General features: G+C 41.3%; 1 long non-coding RNA gene across 2 annotated transcripts; it reads left to right on the top strand.

Annotated features, from left to right (window-relative positions):
• The first annotated feature begins 16,700 nt into the window (after nt 1-16,700).
• LOC113020360 (uncharacterized) lies at nt 16,701-22,349 on the top strand. 2 transcript variants are annotated; one of them, XR_013905391.1, is made up of 6 exons: nt 16,701-17,232; nt 17,733-17,801; nt 19,441-19,511; nt 19,630-19,667; nt 19,750-19,865; nt 21,298-22,349. It is a non-coding gene; the product is annotated as an uncharacterized LOC113020360 (long non-coding RNA). The 2 variants fall into 2 exon arrangements; XR_013905392.1 differs by having other exon boundaries at nt 16,701-16,997.
• The last annotated feature ends 348 nt before the right edge of the window (nt 22,350-22,697 follow it).

Consider the following 22,697-nt stretch of genomic DNA (forward strand, 5'->3'; position numbering starts at 1 on the left):
TTAAACAAATATGTAAGACTGCTTTCTTCCATTTGTGCAACATCTCTAAAATTAGAACTATCCTGTCTCAGAGTGACGCTGAAAAACTAGTTCATGCATTTATTACTTCCAGGCTGGACGACTGTAATTCATTATTATCAGGATGTCCAAAAAACTCACTGAAAAGCCTTCAGCTGATCCAAAATGCTGCAGCAAGAGTCCTGACAGGGACTAGAAAGAGAGAGCAGATTTCTCCTGTTTTGGCTTCCTGTTAAATCCAGAATTGAATTCAAAATCCTGCTCCTCACATACAAGGTCTTAAATAATCAGGCCCCATCTTATCTTAATGACCTTGTAGTACCATATCACCCTATTAGAGCACTTCGCTCTCGCTCTGCAGGCCTACTTGTTGTTCCTAGAGTATTTAAAAGTAGAATGGGAGGCAGAGCCTTCAGTTTTCAGGCCCCTCCTCTGTGGAACCAGCTTCCAGTTTGGATTCAGGAGACAGACACTATCTCTACTTTCAAGATTAGGCTTCAAACTTTCCTTTTTGCTAAAGCATATAGTTAGGGCTGGACCAGGTGACCCTGAATCCTCCCTTAGTTATGCTGCAATAGACGTAGGCTGCCGGGGGATTCCCATGATGCATTGAGTTTTTCCTTTCCAGTCACCTTTCTCACTCACTATGTATTAACAGACCTCTCTGCATTGAATCATATCTGTTATTAACCTCTGTCTCTCTTCCACAGCATGTCTTTATCCTGTCTTCCTTCTCTCACCCCAACCGGTCGCAGCAGATGGCCCCGCCCCTCCCTGAGCCTGGTTCTGCCGGAGGTTTCTTCCTGTTAAAAGGGAGTTTTTCCTTCCCACTGTTGCCAAAGTGCTGCTCATAGGGGGTCATATGATTGTTGGGTTTTTCTCTGTATCTATGAAGCGCCTTGAGGCGACTTATATTGTGATTTGGCGCTATATAAATAAAATTGAATTGAATTGATTTGAATAGATGTAACTTCTACTTATTTCTTAAGAAGTTAAGCATCTTTATTAAGCTCTTGTTTATAAATGTCTACACAATAATAGACACCGTGTGCTCTGTGACATTATAGTCTTCTACTTCTGCTTTCATTGGTTTGCATTTTAAACTCCCAGCATCTCAGGTTGTTATGAACGACTTATATTTCTAACATTGTGTGATATAACAGTGAACCATGTGGCTGTTTTTATTTTCTGTATGATGGGATGACTTAAGACACGAGTTATTTAAACAATTCTCAATGACAGTGTGATGGCCGTGGTAGTTTATGTGACCAAATATGTTAAGGAGAATGTTTATCAATGCAAAATTGCAAAGAACATTTGGATTGGATATAACATCTTACCTCAGAACCTGTACTGTCAGATCTATGTATGTAAGGTTAAACTTTCCACAGTACTTCCACTTATGTAAGTAACTAAACACATAAAGTCACCCTTACCAATAATCCAATTCAATTCAATTTGATTTATATAGCGCCAAATCACAACATAAGTCGCCTCAAGGCGCTTCATAGATACAGAGAAAAAAACTGCTCTTTGAAAAAGTAGCACAAACAGACAACTGACTGAGCAATGCTAAGTAGAGCTACCCGAGGCCGATACTCAAGCAGAAGAAACTTAAAAGTTGTTTTTTTATGGCTAGAAAGATTAAGGAAAAATATGTTTAATAATTCAACAAGACCCGCACCTTCAACACATGTACATTCAAATTTTGGAGCAGACTAACATTGCTGTTGTTCAATAGTTTTTAGCTGTTTGAAACAGTCATTGTATGACCTTTATGTTTCCAGCTGATAAGGACAATTACTGCATTTCAAATGTGCGTCCAAAGGCTTTAAACATCCGCTTTGTCTGTAACGACAGTATCAAACTACAGAATATTGTTTTTACTAAAATTCAACATTTTCAGATGAAAATTTGGCTAGTTTTTTTTTCACTGTAACATTTTATTACAGCTATTATTAAATGGAGAGTCCTCTTCACTCACACTGAGGTTAATTCTGCTTCTAAGTTCAGATAAAACTGAGGTTATTGTAATGGGGCGTAAAATCTTAGAAACACTGTGGCTAAGATCCTTACTCTGGACGGCATTGCCTTGAGCCGCCTGTTGTAGTGATTTGGCACATTATAAATAAAATTGAAGCACACAATCCCGTCGCACAACATCAACATTTATTTATATACAAAAATAAAAATGCTTTTTTACAGAAAAGAATTGTAGAATTGTAACTTCACAATTCATCACCATACAGGACCGAATCTTTGGTCCTGTATGGACCCGCTGTGTCTCACTCACGCCACAGTCCACCTGGAGGGCAGCAATGGCTCTTGTTGCATCATGTCAAATAATTTTGAAAATTGCGAAAACAGGAAGATGATCGCTTATTTCAGTTATAAGGAGTCCACGTACTATTTCATAGTCAATTTTATTTGTGAATATATTATCTATCAATGTAGCTGTATCAATTGTTATTCTACTTGGTTTTGTAATTACAGCGAAAAGGCAGTTACTCTACATTGTATGGATAAAATCTGTTTTTCTGATGTCCATTTCGGTTTAGCAAATCTATATTAAAATCACCACAAATTATTTGCACTTTTTTATCATTTAGGTTGCTAAACATAGCAGCAAGTTTTTCATTGAATGCATCACGGCATGATCCTGGTGTCCTATAGATGCAACTTATAATTATATTGCTAGCTTTTTCAACATGAATTTCAATAGTAACACATTCCAATACATGATCTATGGTGCTTAACATACATTCAATCACACTACATTTCAAAACTTTTGTTGGGTCTGCGCTTCCAAAAGCCCCGCTGGTTTAGAGACTTATTCCCGTTAACGAAGCAAGACGAACAGCAAGCGATCGATTTTACTTGCTAGCAAGGGAGGCTGGTTGGAACCAGGCTCTTGGAGCTGAACGCTCCTCACCCGTTTCCTAGCCAACTTCAAATAAACAGCCTTCCTTGCAGCCTTTTTATTGAATACAGTTACAGTTTACACGCGCACCACCCACTCTAACACCCCCTGTGGTGTGTCGGGCCCTTGTATGTGTGTGTATGCATGTGCGAGAATGTATGTGTGTGTGTAGGTGCCTGTGAGTGTGTGTGTTTGTGTTTGGGGGTGCATTTGTGTGACCTCCTGCTCACCAAAGGGTCATAAATGCAGGACGTTACTAAACAAGAAAACAGAACCTTCACATAGGATGTGCCTATAATAAAACACTACAGCCTCCCCCACCATTCAACAGGCTGGGGAGGGGGTCAGAAACACAGGGATGTCTTTGATCATACAGTTTGAACCAAGACTTACAAATTTAAGTACAATAATGGCAACATTTAACAATTTGACTCCAACAACTTTATCTACATGTAAAGCAACACTGCCTCCTTTTTTATTCACCCTGTTCATTGTAAATAATTCGTATCCTTCCAGTCCCATTTCACTAACTTTCTCATTATCAAGCCATGTTTCTGATATTGCAATTATATTAAACTTTTTGAACTTACTTAAACATTCTGTAATTTTAGAAACATTTTATACAGGCTTCTACTATTGAAATGTATGACTGACAATGCATTTTCCATTTTAATATTCATATTGAATTGGTCGTCTGTATAGTACTCACAAGTGTTATTGTTGTTATTGTAGAAGTGGTTATCTGGGTCAGTGTTACTTTCAGGGCCATGCATGTTGGGCTCTGCATAGTTAAATGTTTTGAGGTTCGTTTTCTCAAAGTGTGTGGTAAAATAACCACCTCGGCAGTCCTTTTCATAATCAGTCTTCCTCTTCAATATCTCTGTGTTTCTAATAAAACCTTAATAACTTTGCTGAGCTTCACTTCAGCAGCACCAGGTAATGTTCACATGGTGTCATGGTTTTCTTCAGTTCTTGTTCTACTGCAGAATATTTTAAGGTTATCTGCTATAAAAAGCCAGGACAGGAAAATCTGCTTCATGTTTTTCTGTTTTATCCTCAGTTACTTTGACACAAAGACATCTGCTGTGATGCTCACACCTCTGATGAAGTCTCACAGTGTCAGCTTTGTTTCATACACAGATATAAAAATGTGGATATGTACTGATGATCACAATTATAATGTCTCGGACTGTCTGATTTCAAACTGAATCGGAGACTGAATTGAAAATCAGCATCAATCGATTATAGAAATCAGTGATGATACCCAGGCCTAGCTAGAGGTGTCTGGCTCGTTCCTGAAGTACCCTTGTAATAATGAAGGACTCAATGACCACATGATTGCAGTTTGTTAAGTGTTTTTTTATCTACAGCATAAAAACCTCACCCTGCCACATACTTCCTTCACCTAACTTAGGCCAGGGAGCTGTCCACCGTAGCCCCACCCTCCTGCAAGTGGGAGAGGAAATCAGCCATGACCAGAGTGAAAGGGCACCTAAAGGTAATAACGAAGAGAGTCGACCGCCCAATATTATCCTATTATTATAGGATAGTGATCCCTGCCTAGTGCTGTATCTTTAACTACCTGCCATGTACTCAGTCCTTGTACCTGTCCCATCATTTAGACCTATACGGTTTTTATTGTTCATTAATTCTTCAATTACTGTTCCACTGCGATCATTATTAATACCCCATAATGAACTATATGCATTACAATTGCCACACCAAAATACTTTTCCATTTAAATGATGTCATGACCATGATCGTGTGTGTGTGTGTTTGACTCCTACCACCAGAGGATGCTTGTGGGTTTCTCTCTCTCCTCCCTCTCATGTGTGGACATGGGTGTGTCTTAATGGAGACCAGTGCCTGCTGAGTGGTTGGATTGAATTCATTCGTGTTCCAGGATTGGATAATTGGTTGAACAGCAAGTTCTTAACCACCAGATGACAGCCACTCCGCCCCTCTCTCCTGGCCACCACCCACATTTCACATATCTTGTTGCGTTCAATTTACCCTTATGTCACGGTCCTGGGTCTTATGACCCCGCGGTTTCAGTTTCTTGTGTTTTGTCATTTTGTATTATGGTTGGAGTCCACTTTGGTAGTTTGAAGTTTAGTCCTAGTCCCCAGGTTTTTATGTTTAGCTTTTGGTTGTTAGATCCTCCCCGTGTCTTTGCTCCTGTGCCTCCCTCTGTTTCCCTTCATGTTTTATTCAATGTTTTCCTCAGTCCGTTATGTCTGCACTCCCTCCGTGCTCTCTGTGTCTCTGTGTTCTTCCTGTATTACGTTTAAGGTCTGCGTTTTGGGTCAGTATTTTCAGTTCTTCCCTGTCTTGTTAGGCGTAATTGTCCTCAGCTGTGCTTCCCATGTGTTCCCACGTCCCTCATTACCTTCTGTGTATTTATGTCGGAATCTCCCTCTGTTCCGTGTCGCGTCCTCCCTCATGGTCGTGTGCATTTCCTCGTGTCTTCCCTGTGCCTCAGCTTTAGTTTCTCCCAGTGTCGTTTTGTATCGCTCCTTGTGTTCCTGCTAAATAAAGCCGTGCCTTTTGAGTTTATCCCCGTGTGTCGTGAGTCGTGCGTTTGGGTCCTGCCTACACACAGCCGCTTCCTGACAGAACAACGCGACCATAACATGGACTCAGCAGACTCCGCCCTGGAGAGTGACTTCTCCCGCATCCTCCGTTTGATAGAATGGACAAAACGCACAGTGGATACCAGGGTGATGACCATTGGAATAAATGCCATCCAGGCGATCTTTGAGGGAAATCCTCTCTATCGCCACTTCAGCCTGGCCAGCTGGAGGATTCGCAACCCGGCTGGTCTCCTCCCTCTTCCGAAAGAAAACGGCGTTCACGCCGCCGACACCTTTCTCCACAGTCGAATACCAGAACCTCAAAGCAGCCGGCTGTGGTGAGCGGTAAAGACACTTTTGCTGTTCCTCTTATGGTCAGTTCTGTGTACTCTGGACCGGGGCTTTGTGGGGAGACTGAAAAATACTGTTTTGCTCCTCCCGAGCCAGAGAAAACCTTCACAGACACAGTTCCCTGTTATTATAGTAATTCCGTCTACTTAGATGGTAAATGGTAAATGGCCTGTATTTGTATAGCGCTTTACTAGGACCCCAAAGCGCTTTAAACATCCAGTCATCCACCCATTCACACACACATTCACACACTGGTGATGAAGCTACATTGTAGCCACAGCCACCCTGGGGCGCACTGACAGAGACGAGGCTGCCGGACACTGGTGCCACCGGGCCCTCTGACCACCACCAGTAGGCAACGGGTGAAGTGTCTTGCCCAAGGACACAACGACCGAGACTTCCGATTACAAGGAGAACTCTTGAGCCACGATCGCCCCGCAAACTTAGATCTGGTAAACTCCAAATGTGTTAACCCTGAGTTTTGCCTCCCCACTGTAAACCTAGAAACTGAACATTCGAGGACTGTTTTTTCAGAGGCCACATCTTCCGGCCTTATAGATAATAAGGACTCCTTTCGTTCTACGCCTCCTGAGTCTAGTGAGATTTGTATGACTGTTTTTCACCTGCCCACTCTGAGCAGCAAATTAACCCTGTTAAGACTGTTTCCTCTGAGCCTGCCCCTCAGATTCCTTGTGCCCAAGTTCGCAGGACAGCTGCGGTCCAACACCCCCCTGCACCTGTCTCAGTTTCCCAGATGAGGGGGGTTGGGGCCCAGTTGGTCCCTGCTCCAGTTTCCGGGCTGGCTGAGGCTCTGCTGGTTCCTGCACCCATATCAGCTCCTCGGGTGGGGACAGCAGCTACCCAGTTGCTGCCAAAACCTGCACCGACCCCCGAGGTGAGGCCCGCCAGGACACAGCTAACCTTCCCACCCGTACCCACTCCTTGGGTGGGAGTGGCTGAGGTCCAGCAGGTGCCTGCACCCTTCATCCTCATTGGAGGCTCAGGAGAACCAACACCACCACCTGTCCTACATCCACTCCAACCATCACTACAGCCTGCCATCTACTCAACCACCAACTCTCACCACGACCGCCACTACAGCCCCGCTACCTGTAGCTCAGTCTTCAGCCCCGCTACCTGTAGTTCAGCCATTAGCTCTGTCATCAGCAGCTCCGTTTGCACCTGAACCATTAGCTCAGTCACCCTCAGTTCAGTCCCCTGTAGCTGGTCAGAATCCCGGAGCAGTTCAGTGTCCTGGTCAGATAATGGGCCAGGGGTCCCAATACCCTCTGGCCCTGCATCAGCTCCTGCTGGAAGCTCAGGTGAGCCCATCCAGCACTTCACAGCTCCCACGCCACCACCTGCCTCATCCGCTAGGGGTTCTGGAGAGCCCGGCCAGCACTTCCTCGTGTCTGCTGGAAGATCCAAGGGGCCCGTTCAGCAACCGCCGTTGCCTGCAGCGCCTCCGCCTCTGGCTTCCATGCCGTCACCTACCTCATCTGGTCCTGACTCATCTGGTCCTGACTCATCTGGTCCTGTGGTTGCCACGCCACTTCCTCGTCCATGCCTAGTATGGCCAGCTTTTCATCTCCTCAACATCACTGGCCACTTTCCTGGCCACTGACTGGGCATCATCGCCATCGTGGGTGGCCTCCGGACCTGCTTCGTCAGCATCGCCACCGCTGCCTTCAGCGTGGCCGGCCTCCAGACCAGCTCTGTCATTGCTGCCGCTGCCTTCTGCGCGGCCGGCCTCCGGATCTCCTTCGCCTGTGTCGCTGCCGCCCGCACGGTTAGCGTCTGGATTTCCTTCGCCTGCGTTGCCGCCGCTGCCTGCCAATCTTCTTTTAAGCAACCTGGATAAAGATATCAGACTAAGTTGGATGCTGTCATCGTCTTCTCTTAACAATCCTTTTGCAGACTACAGGGGTCCCTTCATCCGAACTGTTTTCTTTTAGAGTTCATTTACTATTCTGTGTCCCAAACTTTCATTCTCTCGACAGTTTCACTTCTTCTTCGACCTCTTTTATTAACTGCTTGAGTCCAATCATTCAAACCCATGTCATCATCTCCCGATCATTCAAATCCATGTCATCATCTTCCGCTACCTGAGTGGCCATTGCAGTCCAGTCACGAACCAGTTCGTGCTGAACTGCTGCCCGAGCCCTGTATTTTGTGGTCAAATTTTTTTTAAATTACTTCCTGTTTTATTTTAGCAGCATTTGTCTCTTGTGCTTTTTATTCAGTTTTAATTCTCCTTTGTCTCATTATCTTAACTCTGTTCACCTCTGCCCTATTTTTTCCCAAGCTGTGTGTCTGTTCCTGGTGACTTAATGTGTCTATGTAAATCCTCAGTCTACTTGTATTTGTTGCTTGGTCATACTGTTTGTTGCCTGAGTTTTCTTCGTGTATCTCCTTGTTTGGCTTTATGAATTTTCTTTAGTCCTTAAGTGTTTTTTTAAAGGTTAACTTTGATCTTTAACTGTGTTCCATTAATGTGCATTTTAGGTCCACATTTTTAACTCAACACATAAAAATACATCATGTTAGCATGAAATAATATTGATTGCCCACATACTGTAAGTATAGAAGTTCCATATGAATACAGTGGACTTCCCAGCAGAGGCTCCTTCCGGTAACCTATCCCAACAGAGAATCTAGGAGGTTTGTTCCTCAGATGAACACAAACAACAGTCAGGCCCCTTTCACTTTGCAGGGAAAACGACCCTCTTGGGGCAGGGATAGCTCAGTAGGTAAAGTGGTCGCCCCATGATCGGAAGGTCGGCGGTTCGAATCCACTTAACGGCTACCCTGAGGTACCCCTGAGCAAGGTACCGTCCCTACACACTGCTCCCCAGGTGCCTGCTTAGTGGGCTGCCCACTGCTTCACTGAGTGAATGGGTCAAATGCAGAGAAAAACAAGTAATTTCCCCATGGGGATCAATAAAGTATCCATTATTATTATTATTATTGTCCACTGGGGGGGGGGGGAAACCCATAGTTACAGGCAGCATACTGGGGGCATACAAGTAAACTCACCCCCATCCACTGTCTTTCACTGCAAGTGCAACTGCAGAGAGGCACAGATTCGATGTACATCTAGTCAGTACTTTTTACCCTCCAACTTAGACTTCTTCCCCAACAGACTGAATACATTACATGTTTATATAGCCAGTTTTTGTTACCGGGGTTCGGGTTATGTAATATGAGTGATGTTTACTTAGAAATATGAAAAATATGAATACTTCCATGATTGTGTGCTTTATATGGCCTCCGTGAACTCATACTAAATGATATTTGATGCATTAACACACTAGAAACAAGATAAATAGAAAAAGACTATATATTTTAAGGTAGTTAAGTACCTGAATTACAACGTTTTTTAAGGATGCAAGACGGTGTAGTTGTTAGCGCCTGTCTGGATTCTTTTTATGTACAGCTTGTTCTCACTGTGTTTTCTGATGCTGTGTTCTATCCAAGTATCCAAGCCATGTTCATTAGATCAGTTTGTGATTTTAAGATGGTTGTAAATAAAGATGTGAAGGTGAAAGCTAGAGCCCCTGTGTAATTTGACAAAAACTATACTTTCAGGGTTTCTCTACACTGTTGTGAAGCAACCCAGATGTTATTTAAGCTTTAAAATGGACTTTAGATTGTAGTAGTGCTTGGCAGTCCCCTCACTGATGGCCTTGTTTGCCTATTACCAATATCACAGAATTGATATGGAAATCTGAGCTCATTCCAGGAGGGTGAGATTGACATCGATGACAGAAGAACTTCCAATATTTGTCTGTCTTTGCTCAAAAGCTTGCAGAATGATCCATCTCTTTCTACTGCACGTTAAGCAAAGTGATATGCAAATCTCTTGGCACTAATGTGAACTGCAACCAGGCATTATAGACTTGTTTTTCACATTTTTCCATACACCCCCTTCAATGTTCAGTGCCCCAACCATGCAAATACTGGGCCAGTGGAAATTCTAACTCATTTGTGGACTGCCTGAACCGCCCAGCAGACCATGAAATGAGTTCATTTCACCAAAGTGAAATGCAAATGGATAGTGCTACAATAATATCGCACATGTCATAATCAGTTATGCATTTTGAAAAGGGAGGAAAGGTGTCGCTTATGTCACTTCCTCTCTATTGTTGCCCATTTGAATGGACGTTGTCTTCCAAGACAAATGCATGAAAAGGTTTGGCGACATAAACACATATTGTGCTCAGTTCTTCCTCGCTGACTTTACATGGATTTTCATTTTGCTATCAAAGGCTAATGTGTAATTGCTTCACTTTGCTTGTTCCACTCATTTCCTCTGTTCTAGTCCATTCAATATCGTACATAAAAATTTGTGATACTTTCTAACACACAGCCCATCATTGCCAGTGACTGCTGGGCTGTTTAATTTAGTCCATTTGACAATGAAATCCTTCTTTCTAACATCAGACAAGTGAAAAAAATGAGGATTTGATTGATGGGATGTCACTTGTGTGAACTTTAACATGGAATAAAAGCCATATATGTCCCATCCTGCTCACAGAGCAATATGAAATGTACCTAATTATTTTCACAGTGCAATAACCAATTACTTGTAAATGAATTAGAATAGAATAGAATAGAATTCAACTTTATTGTCATTGCACATGCACAGGTACAGGGCAACGAAATGCAGTTTGCATCCATCCAGAAGTGCTTTAGTGATATAGATATATTACAATATATATTAGCAATAATATAGATATGTGAGTATATTACAGAAATGGGTCTATTATGGTATGTTATAATGTACACGGTATGAAGTATGTTGTGAATATTCTATAACTATAAGTATGTACAGGCTGTAGTGAGTACAAGCTATGTACAGGCTATGAACAGGATATAAATATGAAAAACTATACAGAATATGAAATAAATAACTTTACAGGAATCTGAGATATACAGCTATACAGAAATGGGAACTATGCAAGTTGTAAACAGTTGTAGAATTAAAGATTATCGAATGTACAGAATGATTATTTACACAGAGCTATACAGTAGTGCAGTTAAGATAAGTGAGGGTGTAGATAGTTTCTACAGAGGCTATATAAAGTGCTAGTGGTTGTGAGTGGTGGTTCAGTCCATGTTATTATTGTGTGTTTGAGGGTACAGTTGTCCATTGTGGGTGTGTGTATGTTCAGTCCATGAGTTAACGTGGGTCAGATGTCAGGAGGCAGAGTTCAGGAGTCTGACAGCTGTGGGGAAGAAGCTGTTCCGGTACCTGGTGGTCTTAGTCCGGAGGCTCCTGTGGCGCCTCCCAGAGGGCAGGAGGGTGAAGAGTCCATGTGCTGGGTGACTGGGGTCTTTGATGATTTTCCCAGCCCTTTTCAGACACCGCTTCCTGTAGATGTCTTTTATGGCAGGAAGTGGTGCTCCGGCGATGCGCTGGGCAGTTTTCACGACCCTCTGCAACGCCTTCCGGTCCGAGGCAGAGCAGTTCCCGTACCAGACTGTTATACAGTTGGTCAGGATGCTCTCGATGGTGCAGCGATAGAAGTTCACCAGGATGTCTGAGGACAGGTGGTTCTTCCTCAGAGTCCTCAAGAAGAAGAGGCGCTGGTGAGCCTTCTTGACCAGCTTGGAGCAGTTGGTCGTCCAGGTGAGATCCTCGGAGATGTGGACTCCCAGGAACTTGAAGCTGCTCACATGCTCCACAGCCGTCCCCTTAATGTGGATGGGTGGATGTGGGTCAGCATTCCTCCTGTATGAATTCATAACACGTAAATGCATTTAAAGCCATTCTCATATTGAGACGGGCACAACTAGGTGTCCAAATGTCCACCTATGAAGAGCCTTTCAGAACCAATAAAAGATCTTAATTACTTTATTAATTATTACAGAATCAGTACAATGCCACCAGTTGTGTTACTTTCCAGCCAATGACTCTTGCATGAAGGACTTTATTTTTTACAACTAGTAATTCAGAGGTTCATATTCTATACTTTATTTTCATCCATCCATCCATTCGCTTCCGCTTATCCTTTTCAGGGTCGCGGGGGGCGCTGGAGCCTATCCCAGCTGTCATAGGGCGAGAGGCGGGGTACACCCTGGACAGGTCGCCAGTCTGTCGCAGGGTGTCATTTATTTTCATATGTTTTTTATTTACTTTTGCAAAGAAATTTAAAAGACAAAATTAAATAATATGAAACTGCTCAAACAGGTGAACACAGTGGCGCAGTGGTCAATACTGCTGCTAAATTAAATGGTATTTAAACCCAAAATTGTTACCTTTACATAATCATAATGTACCAATAATTAACACCAGAAATATAACCATTATGGAAGGCAAAAATTGTTTAACATCAGCATTGTGTCATCAGTTGTTGTCCAGTTGTCCTATACTGGAAGAGTAAATAGAATGGCCACGCAGCCCATACTGGCTGAAGAGGCTAACTGCGCTCCATGAGCATCTGGCACTGCAAATGAACCATGGACCAGTACCAATAATGGACCGGACACACCCAGAATGGCTAAAATCCACACACTCCTGATCCCCAAGGATCGGTCCTATACAACTATCTGCCTCAGTACCACATAGAAGCTGCTGCCAGGCATCAGATTTGGGCACAGAAAGGAATTTGAAAGAACACCAGAGCGGACGAAACACCAGCTACTGGTAGACAGGGCCATAACCCAAGACTGCAAGATCGCCTGGATTGACTATAGCCTATGACTCAGTGTCCCACACGTGGATCCTGGCATGCATACAAGATCCTTCATCAGGAATTCAATGGGGATGTGGCAAACAACACTAGAGGCCAACTTCAAGCCAATTGCACAAGTTGCCATCAAGTGCTACGTTTACCAAGGAGATGCTGTGTCCCAATTGCTGTTCTGCATAAGCCTGCATCCCCTCAGTGAGATCATCAACAAGACTGGCTATGGATACAGTGGCTTGCAAAAGTATTCGGCTCCCTTGAACTTTCCCACATTTTGTCACATTAGTCACATTTGTCACATGTGAAAGACCAACACAAAGTGGTGCACACATGAGAAGTGGAACGAAAATCATACATGATTCCAAACATTTTTTACAAATAAATAACTGCAAAGTGGGGTGTTTTTGCAGACAGCTACAAGTTAAGGGAAAGCTGCAAGTACCTGAGAATCCCATAGGTAAATAGGAACAATGAAGAGGGCATTAGCAAAGGTACAACCACCAAATACCTGCAGAGAGTAAGGCAAGTCCTAAGGAATCAACTTAATGGCAAGAAAAAGATCCAAGCAAACAATACCTACAACCTGCTGGTAATCAGATACCCCGCTGGGATAATGAGTTGGCCAAAAGAAGAGAGTGAAGCCACTGACAGGCCCCTGCACAGTATGTACCACCGGCACATAGAAGTGGCTGAGATACAGCAAAGATACCAGTGGCTGGACAAAGCTGGACTGAAAGACAGGACAGAGGAGCACAAACTCTTAGCACAAGAAAGAACCCCAAGAAAGAAGAGCAAGAGGAGGAGCCATCCTGGAAGGACAGGCTCCTGCACAGTATGTACCACCAGCAGAGAGGAAGTGGCTGACATCCAGAAATCCTACCAGTGGCTGGACAAAGCTGGACCAAAACACAGCACAGAGGCACTAATCATGGCAGCACAAGAACAAGCTCTAGGTGCAAGACTCATAGAGGCTGGGGTCTATCACACCAGGCAAGACCAGGTGCAGGCTGTGTATAGATGCCTCTCAGACAATCCAGCACATAATAGCAGGGTGCAAGATGCTAGCAGGCAGGGCATACATGGAACGCCATAGCAGTATAGCCTGGAAGTGCTGAGGTCAAAATGCACTTGTATGGGCAATCCAAGTGTGCCAATTATTGTTATTCCCTCCATTTACGTTTTCCAAATAAATTAACAGTGATAGCTTTGACCATCACAGTCATGCCTGCTTACTCAAGGTGTCTGCTGCTAATCTTAGTCTATCGTCTTTGTGATTTATTTTAATACTCTGGTTCAAAAAGGTGACTCTGTGAAAGGGAGATCCCAAATCCAGCAACTGGTACATGTCCTGCAAAAAAGTGTCCAACCTGCAGTATTTATTTAGTTATAGGTGGAAAAACTCCATGTGCTGACAGGTAGGAGAGAATGAACAGTTATTAGAGTTCAGCCTGGTCCTAATGAGCGACCATACAAACAGCGCTCGCTGTCCCCACAGGATACAGTTTGTTTCAACCAGGGTTTTAATAGTTTTGCAATTTTCATTAGTTTTTATTTTTATTTAGTTTTTTTTTTTTTTTTTTTTTCTAAATGACATCAGAAACAGCAGTATGCGACATTACGTGATGGCAGAGCTTCAGTTCATCCTTTGTCATTTTTTTTTTTTTTTTTTTTTTTTTAATAAATAGGACAGGGGGAATGAATGAGAGAGAGAGGGGGAGAGAAAGAAAGAAAACCAAAGGGGAGAAGAGACGGTGAGAAGGGGGGGGAAGAGAGAGAGAAAAAAAAAACTCCTGGGTCACCTGTATGGAGAAAAAAAAACAAAAAACAAACAAAAACAAACAGAGGAGACAGCAAACAACAAAGAGCAACATAATAATAGAGAAAACAAAGCACCATCACAATAAACTAGCTAGTCATAGATATCAGTATTTACTAAGTAATAAACGATATTGTGCAGCACGCAAGATAGACAGCGCACAATGTGCTTTGAGGCAGCAGCCAAGAAAGCTTTAGTCCGCGTCTGTGAATACCCATGTGTGCATACCTGTGTGGATCAGCATGCTTGCATTCCAAAGGTTTCTCCATGTAATGATCTGCTAGGGAGTGTGGGGGGGCCACAGCCCCGTCCTCCAGGGTGTGAAGCGGGTATGGAGGAGATCAAAACTCCAGACATCCAGAGGCCCCCAGAACACAAGAGACCATGGAAGACCAACAGAGGGGCAGCCGCGCCACTGTCCCAGTAAGAGCTGAGGAGAGTCCCAGATGAGGGCTCGCCCAGCAGCCGCGGAGCAGAAGTCAGGGGGAGTTGCAGTGGCGCGCCCGTGAGCTCCGCCGGCCCCCATTAGTTTTTATTTTTATTTAGTTTTGACTTCAGATTTTCAATTTTGTATCAGTTTGGATTAGTTTTTACCAATTGTTTGCTAGTTTAGTTTAGTTTTTATTTTTTTGAAAATCCTTAGTTTCAGTTTAGTTTTGATTAGTTTCAGTTTAGTTTTGATTAGTTTCAGTTATAGTTTTAGTTGTTTGCAATAATTAAGTGCAACAAAATCCCAGTTTCATCACATCAGTCATGCTCTTCTGCTCACCCTTGGGTATGTTGCTATTCCAGCTACCATACCCTGCACCCTGGACAGGTCGCCTGTCTGTCGCAGGGCTAACATGCAGAGACAGACAACTCACATTCCCACCTATGGGTTCTTTAAATAAATAAATAAATAAATAAATAAAGGCAGGTGAACAACCATTGATACCAGGCAACTATAAAATGTATATCTTGGCCCCAATGAGACTATTAGCTCTTGCAGCACCGGGTGTTCGTAATTTTGGTTCAAGTGAATTGATAAACTTTTTGAAGGCACTTGACTCACACAGTTATGTAGATGTCCCCGTCCTGTTGTCTCGGGATGCATCACGCTGCCTTGCCTGGTGTTAGCTTCTGTTTCTGGGGATGAGGGTTGAGTGTGCTCCCTTCTCAAGGTAACCTAGGTTAGCCTTCTTGTGTGAGCTTTTCAAGTGCACTTTAAGGTTTGTGGGATTTTTTTCCCTTCAGAAATGTCCCTCATAATTTGTCTCTTTCCACTACAAGACACTTGCTTTATCCAAAACACAGTCATATTCAAAGTAATCCCAAATTGGACTCTGGCGCTTTCTCCCGACTTTTCCTGACCTGATTCTGCGCGTGGACGGAGCAGCAACACAGACGACTCGGCTAACGTACTGCCACCTGCTGGCATAATTAGACACAGCAAGGAAAAAATCTGGAAACCAAACGTCATTTTCACCCTTGACTATTGTAGGACACGCACATCAATGAAAACTAAACACATTTTTGCTATGAATTCAGTTAATTTTAGTTAGTTTTGTGAGCAAACATTACAGTTTTAGTTAGTTTTCCTTTTTTTGTTTTTATTTTTATTTCCGTTAACGAAAATGTTTTTTCACTTCTAGTTTTCGTTATTTCGTTAGTTTTCATTAGCGACAATAACCTTGGTTTCAACTCTGCAGTCGTGAGAATCTAAACAACTGATACCTGTTTTATACATTTTTCACATTGTTTCTTGGGATTGTGCAATCAAAGCTTCATCATCATCATATGACCCCTGTCATGATCGGCTGTGTGGCAGGCAGGATGAGGACCCAATCGCAAAACTCACGGACTCAAGGGATGAACTCAAAAGGCAGCTTTATTGCTGACAAGATGACAGGAAAATACAAAACTTAAACTGGGCACAATAAACTAATACTTGGAGAGAGACACAGGGAAATCCACGCAGCATGAGGGAGAACGCGACGCCGAACAGAGGGAGACGCAGACAGAAATACACAGAGGGTTAACGAGGAAAGTGGGAACACACGGGGAACACAGCTGACACAGATAATCATAACAAGACACGGCAGGAGTGAACGCAACACTGACGGGAGACGGGCAGAGTCAAACAGGAAGTACAGAGGTTCAGACAGGAGGAGAGAGAGCACGGGGAAAACACAGACATAACGGGCTGGGGAAACATGGAACAACCACAAAGGGAGACGAGGGCTCATGAATACACAGAGGGGCACACAGGGAGAGAGAGCACGGGGATAACTTAGACATAACGGGCAGGGGAAACATGGAATAAAACATAAGGATAGACGAGGGCTCACACACTGTAAAACCCAACAGTGCATCTTACTAAAAGAAGTAAGTTGTTCTTACTCAGTTCTGAAAAATAGTTAAAGTAACTTTCATGAAGTGTGTTAGGTAGACCCAAAAGTATACATATGATATAATAACTTTATTGTAATAAGTACACATTATGTTTTTGTAACGTTTTAAGTACTGTTGCTTTAAACTGTTTAAGTTGTGCTAATTCATTTGTATTAGTCATCATCCACAGCCCCGCCCCCAGTGTTTTGCCTGGACTTGTCGGCCATGAGACAGGAGCCTCGTCAAGAGAGTGGAAAGTACAAGATAAAGTTATTTTTATGTTTTTTTGTTAATGCTTACTTCTAGCATACCAAACGTACATTTATCAGACTGCTTTGTTTTAGTTGTACTTCGTTGTAATTTATCAGACTACTTTGTTGTAGTAGCTCGTAACTTAGCTTGCCAGCACACAATTCCCGCCTAGCGCTGTATGGAGTCTGCCTTCACAATTTAAAAAATTAACGGTTGGTTGCTTGTTTCAATCAATAGTTGGTAAGTAGTCTGATTTTTGCAAACTGCATGCCACAAAACCTTTGGTAAAATCAGTGTTTACGCTTTTCTGACTCTGACCTTTATCAAGTTCAAATGTAGCCTACTTTTGACACAGTGAAAATAGTAGAAAATTTATTTAGTGTTAATTTTAAGAGTTTAACGGACAAGTTCGCCTTCACAAATTTTGAATATGATGGTTAGTGGCATTTTAGTCGCGAAATAATTTACCTTTTCAAAGCTGCACTGCACCAAACCTAAACGTTTCTGACTCTGTACTTTCCAAGGGTTAGCCTATTGTGTACTTCACTTGTGTAAAATTGCTTTATTATTTTATAACGTATAGAGTAGTTGACCAACCTGAATTGAAAATGAACTGTAGTGCAAGAATAAATCTTACTGTTTTCCAAGCTTGTGTTATTCAGATTGACTGTTTTTAAGTGAAGTAAAAGTAAAAACTGTTCTGCTAGCTTTCTGTCCTCATGGCTTTTGTGTTATTACAGTCTGACGATTGAAGGAGCAGTAGCATGCCGAGAGATCATCCAGCACTGCACTAAAGACAACCAGTAAAGGTGATTTTAAAACGATTTGGTATCAAAATGTGGAATTGCAAGTTGTGTAGTTTGTCTAGTTTTTCTACTGCCATAAAAGTCATGTTGTTGAAGCATTATCGGCTCAACCATGTCAGTACTCCACAATTTCACCCTTACCCTGTCTCTACAACACATGCATGTGTACATTTAATACATTTAATTCATTAAAGATACACATGTCAACAATGCACACTCCCACGCAAAGAAAAGACGGTTCTTATCCAGATTTGAATAATTATGGATTTTGTTGCTCTATGTGTAATTTTAAGCAGCCATTTATTGAAAGCCAAATGTTTATCCATCTGAGGGGGCATTTAAAACGAAAAGAAACTGTTCCATGTCCTTTCAAGAACTGCAATTTTAAAACCAATGTCTACTCAACCTTCAATGCCCACAAATGCAGAGACCACCAAAATTCAACAAGTTACGATGAAGGCATTGTGCAAAGTGTTATAAATGTAGAACAAAAAGATGACATGCAGCTTGATTCAATAGAGTCATCAGATGACAATCAAGTGGCATCCACCAGTGAAATCAGTGGAATTGAGGGTTTAGAAGAGCAGTTGCAATACAATCTGGCTGGATTTTTCTTGAAAATGCAGACCCTTCTCCATGTGTCCCAGAGAGCAACACAGGAGATTATTGAGCATATTGATCAGTTGTTTTTGTTATCACAACCTTTGGTTAGAAAATCAGTTGTAGATATACTGAAAAAGCACAACTGTACATATACGGACAAACTGGTGGATGAGATTTGTCAGGCAGTTTCTGATAGTAATGTTTTACATAAATGTGTCACATCTGAAGGACCACTATCTACAGCAAAGAGGAGGAAATCATATTATGAAGCAAATTTTCCATATGTCAAACCTGTGGAGTATTTAATTGAATCGTCAAAGCACACTTATATGTATGTGCCTATTCTCACATCTTTGCAATTGTTGTTGAAAAAAAACGATGTGCTTGAAGAAATTAAACAAGCACCCACACAGATTCCTGGACATTTCATGTCATTTTGTGATGGATCCTACTACCAGGAAAATGTTCTACTGTCACAAGAGGGACAGAAATTGTCAATGATACTTTATGTGGATGATTTTGATCACAAACCCACTTGGTACCTCAAAGAAAATACATAAAGTCTTTGCAGTTTATTGGACACTGGAAAACTTTCCAGTTAAATCTTGTTCTGCTCTACACTGCACCCAGCTTGCTCTGCTGTGCAATTCCAATGATGTACGCCAGTTTGGGTGTAAGGAAATGCTGTCACCACTCTTAAATGATCTGAAAACTCTTGAAGAAGTAGGTGCCTACATTGAGACTCTTGGTGAATGTCTTAAAGGCACTGTCTACTCTGTTGTGGCAGACAACCTTCTGCCCATGGACTTGCTGGTTTCAATGAGAGTTTCAGGTCTACATATTTCTGTAGGTTTTGTCATGCCACCCAAACAGAAATGCAAACAGAAAATGCTGTTACAGGGAATTATGTAATGAGAATAAAAGATGCTCATGATAATTATTGTGCAAGAGCTTCAGAATGATGACATTAAGGAAAACTATGGTGTTAAAAACACCTGTGTTCCTTCTGACCATCTCTCTTTCTTTCATCCTGTCACAGGCTTCCCACCTGACTTCCTACACGACCTGTTTGAAGGTGTCATTTCAGTGGAGTTGGCACATTGTTTAAAGGTTTGATTTCTAAGAGATATTTTAACTTAGAAGACTTAAACAGAGCAATTCTGCACTTTCCATACCAACATTCTGACAAAGTTAATCGCCCTCATCCAATAACCTCAAATTTTGCCAGGCGAGGGACCATGGCCAGCACTCTTTCATGAGACACAGGTAAGTACAACTATGTATATAACATTTGCTGCTCATATAGTATGCTGTGTTTTGCTTATAATATTTTTGGAATTCTCTTCAGCTCTACTTTGAATTTCATCGGATCACCAATCAGAATCTGCCACATGTGTTTTATGCTGGAAAACTGGACGGGTCGGTGAAAGGATGGAGCAGCTTTTGTCGGCATATGGAAAACAGGTATTTAAAAGATACTAATTATTATTCTGCTTGCTTGGCAGTTGCCATTGTTATGTGTTTGTTATATATATATATATATATATATATATATATATATATATATATATATATATATATATATATATATATATATATATATATATATATATATATATATATATATTAGGGCTGCCACAAACGATTATTTTGATAGTCGACTAGTCACCGATTATTTTTGCGATTAGTCGACTAATCAGATCATCATCCATTGAACGTAAAAGTACAGCTTATTGCACCAGCAGCATCTGCTCTTATATAACTATCATTAGCTTACAGCTTTAAGTGTTTAAGGTCTGTGCTAACTAACAATAAAGACAAGATGATAGTTAATTGAATTCTAATTAAATGTGCAGATTGTTTCGGTGGAGTTTAATAAACTCAGCCGATTTACTCAGGAACAAATAAAATACTGAAAAAAGCCAAACAATAACATTTTTAAGTTATCTAAGTGACTTGTATATGTTTAACCTGAGTAGGGCGGTGGGTTTGAAAATGATCTGCCGGGAGTCCGGTGTTCTCACGGCGCTAGTGACCTAGCCCCCGGCTAGCTATCGAGCTAGTGGGTAACAGACGTCTCCGAAAACGTCGGAGCGCTTTTGAAAATATGTGGTGTCTTGATAAACTGAGCAGATATTTGAGGTTTACACAGCTACATTCTCGCCTGAAAATATGTTAAACGTTTATTTTTTGACCCAGAAAGAATAATAAGAGTAATATTAAAACTAACTAGCTGCCGCCATTGTTGACAACTGCGCTGGGCCGCGCTATGAATTCTGGGACACAGTTTCTTCTTCTTCGGGGTTTAACGGCAGCTGGCATCCTTGTACATGCAGTGCTGCCATCTTCTGTTTCAGTCCGTTATTACACTCTTAAATCCTGCTACTTATTCCTGCTTTTGGTATCTTACAAAGCTTCAAATGACGCGTCGACTATTAAATCAGTCGTCGACGATTTTGATAGTCGACGTAATCGTGACTAGTCGACTAATCGTGGCAGCCCTAATATATATATATAAGGACACAAACGACATCTATGCAACTAGAACAGCAGTTCTGGCCGGCCTACCAATGTACCTCAGAGATTTTCAAAACATGCAAGGTACTTTGGTATTACAATAATTTGCACATTTGAATTTAAAAAAGGTTGAAAGGAGTTTATAAGTCATCTGGACTTGGGTTGAAAGTTGAAGACGTGAAGTTGAATGACTTATAAACTTCTCTCATCCTTGATTTGACTACCTGGATGAATGAAAAATGAACCTTCACTGTCAACTTAAAACATGTTATGATATATAGAATTTGAAAAACTGAAGAAAGGTGCCTGAACATTTGTATTTATGCTTTTAACAGAGATATTACAGATGAATAATTGTGCACTCTGTATTATATCTTAGGGTGAAATTGAGTTCTATGAAGCCATAGAATTGCTCTGGTTGCTGATGTCGATGAAGAGGAGGTGCCTGGAGGAGTTCCTTTCTCACCACGCCAAGTGTTCATAGAACTTGAAGATCAGTTTGTTATGACTCATCACTCATGGACTGATGCCCTGGTGTCTTTGTTTGGGCTAATCTATGCTCTGCATCTGAGCTATCCTATGAAGTATACTGGCTTTTTTGAGTCCATTCAAGTAGTGTTGCTGAAGCTAGACGATGAGAGAAAGCAACTAAAACCAAAATTGCAGACACTAAAAAATGAGCTTGTGCAGATGATGTTTGTTTTTCACTGGTCACTATATTCGTGCTTTTTCAGTTATCTGTGAATGGCTTCAATAGTTTTATTTGTTCTGGGTAATTAGCTTTCTAAAAGGCAATGTGGAGAAAGCTAAGAATAAGGAGAAAATCCATATTTGACGTTTTGTTTGTGATTGAAAAAAATCTTCACATAGTGTGTAATCTTAAGCTTATTTCTAAAAACATATTTTAGTTACATGGAAATCTTTTGCGAGATAACTGATAATTAGTCAATATGTACAGTATACTTTCATGCTTTATTTTTTAATTGTGTGATGAGTGCCAGTTCACTCGAGGTCTGGGCAAAACTGTTGCGAAGCCACAAATACCTTTGAGAATACTTTTTGTTAGTGACATCCTTAGTTCAGCTGTTTTCTATAGTTGCATTGCTGTAGTGCATATGATTTCATTATTATACTAAATGTTACTTAAAATTGTGATTGTTATGGCTCTAATTGCCTCTAGACTATTGTTTTTTTATGATGTACACCTATGTATCAGGTCTACATGACTAAATTTGTGTTTTGTACATTTAATCGATTTTCAAAATGCTACAAAAAACATTCAAAATTCCCTAAAAGTGCAAGTTTTAAAATGCCTAATTATTTGTTTGTTTGATAATGGCTTTAGCAGTCATAGGTTATGACTGAAAGTATGGTTGTATTCATTCTGTATTTTCTCTGCAGTTAAAGTTAATAAAAACTGAATGGAAAGAATAATAGCTTGGTTTTGCGTTAATAGTACTTGAACCATTTGGTGCAATCGGTTTCCCCAATTGGATTAAGTTGTTTAAATACAACTATTTAAGTTAATTTAACTTAATTTGAATATGAGCATGTAACACTTTAAATAAGTTTGAATAAATACAGCATCTTAGTACAAGAAATTTAATGGTTTAAGTTGAAACATACTAAATACAATGAGTAAATAAACATAATGCATTTGAGTTACATTATCATATTTGCTTTGGGTTCTTGGGACTCTAATAAAGTACTTAAATAACCCCAAACTGTTTAAGTTATAAAACTTGAATCAATTGGTGCAATCGGTTTCCCCAAATCATT

This window comes from Astatotilapia calliptera, chromosome 23 (assembly GCF_964374335.1).
Source record: "Astatotilapia calliptera chromosome 23, fAstCal68.1, whole genome shotgun sequence".
NCBI classification, from domain to species: Eukaryota; Metazoa; Chordata; class Actinopteri; order Cichliformes; family Cichlidae; genus Astatotilapia; species Astatotilapia calliptera.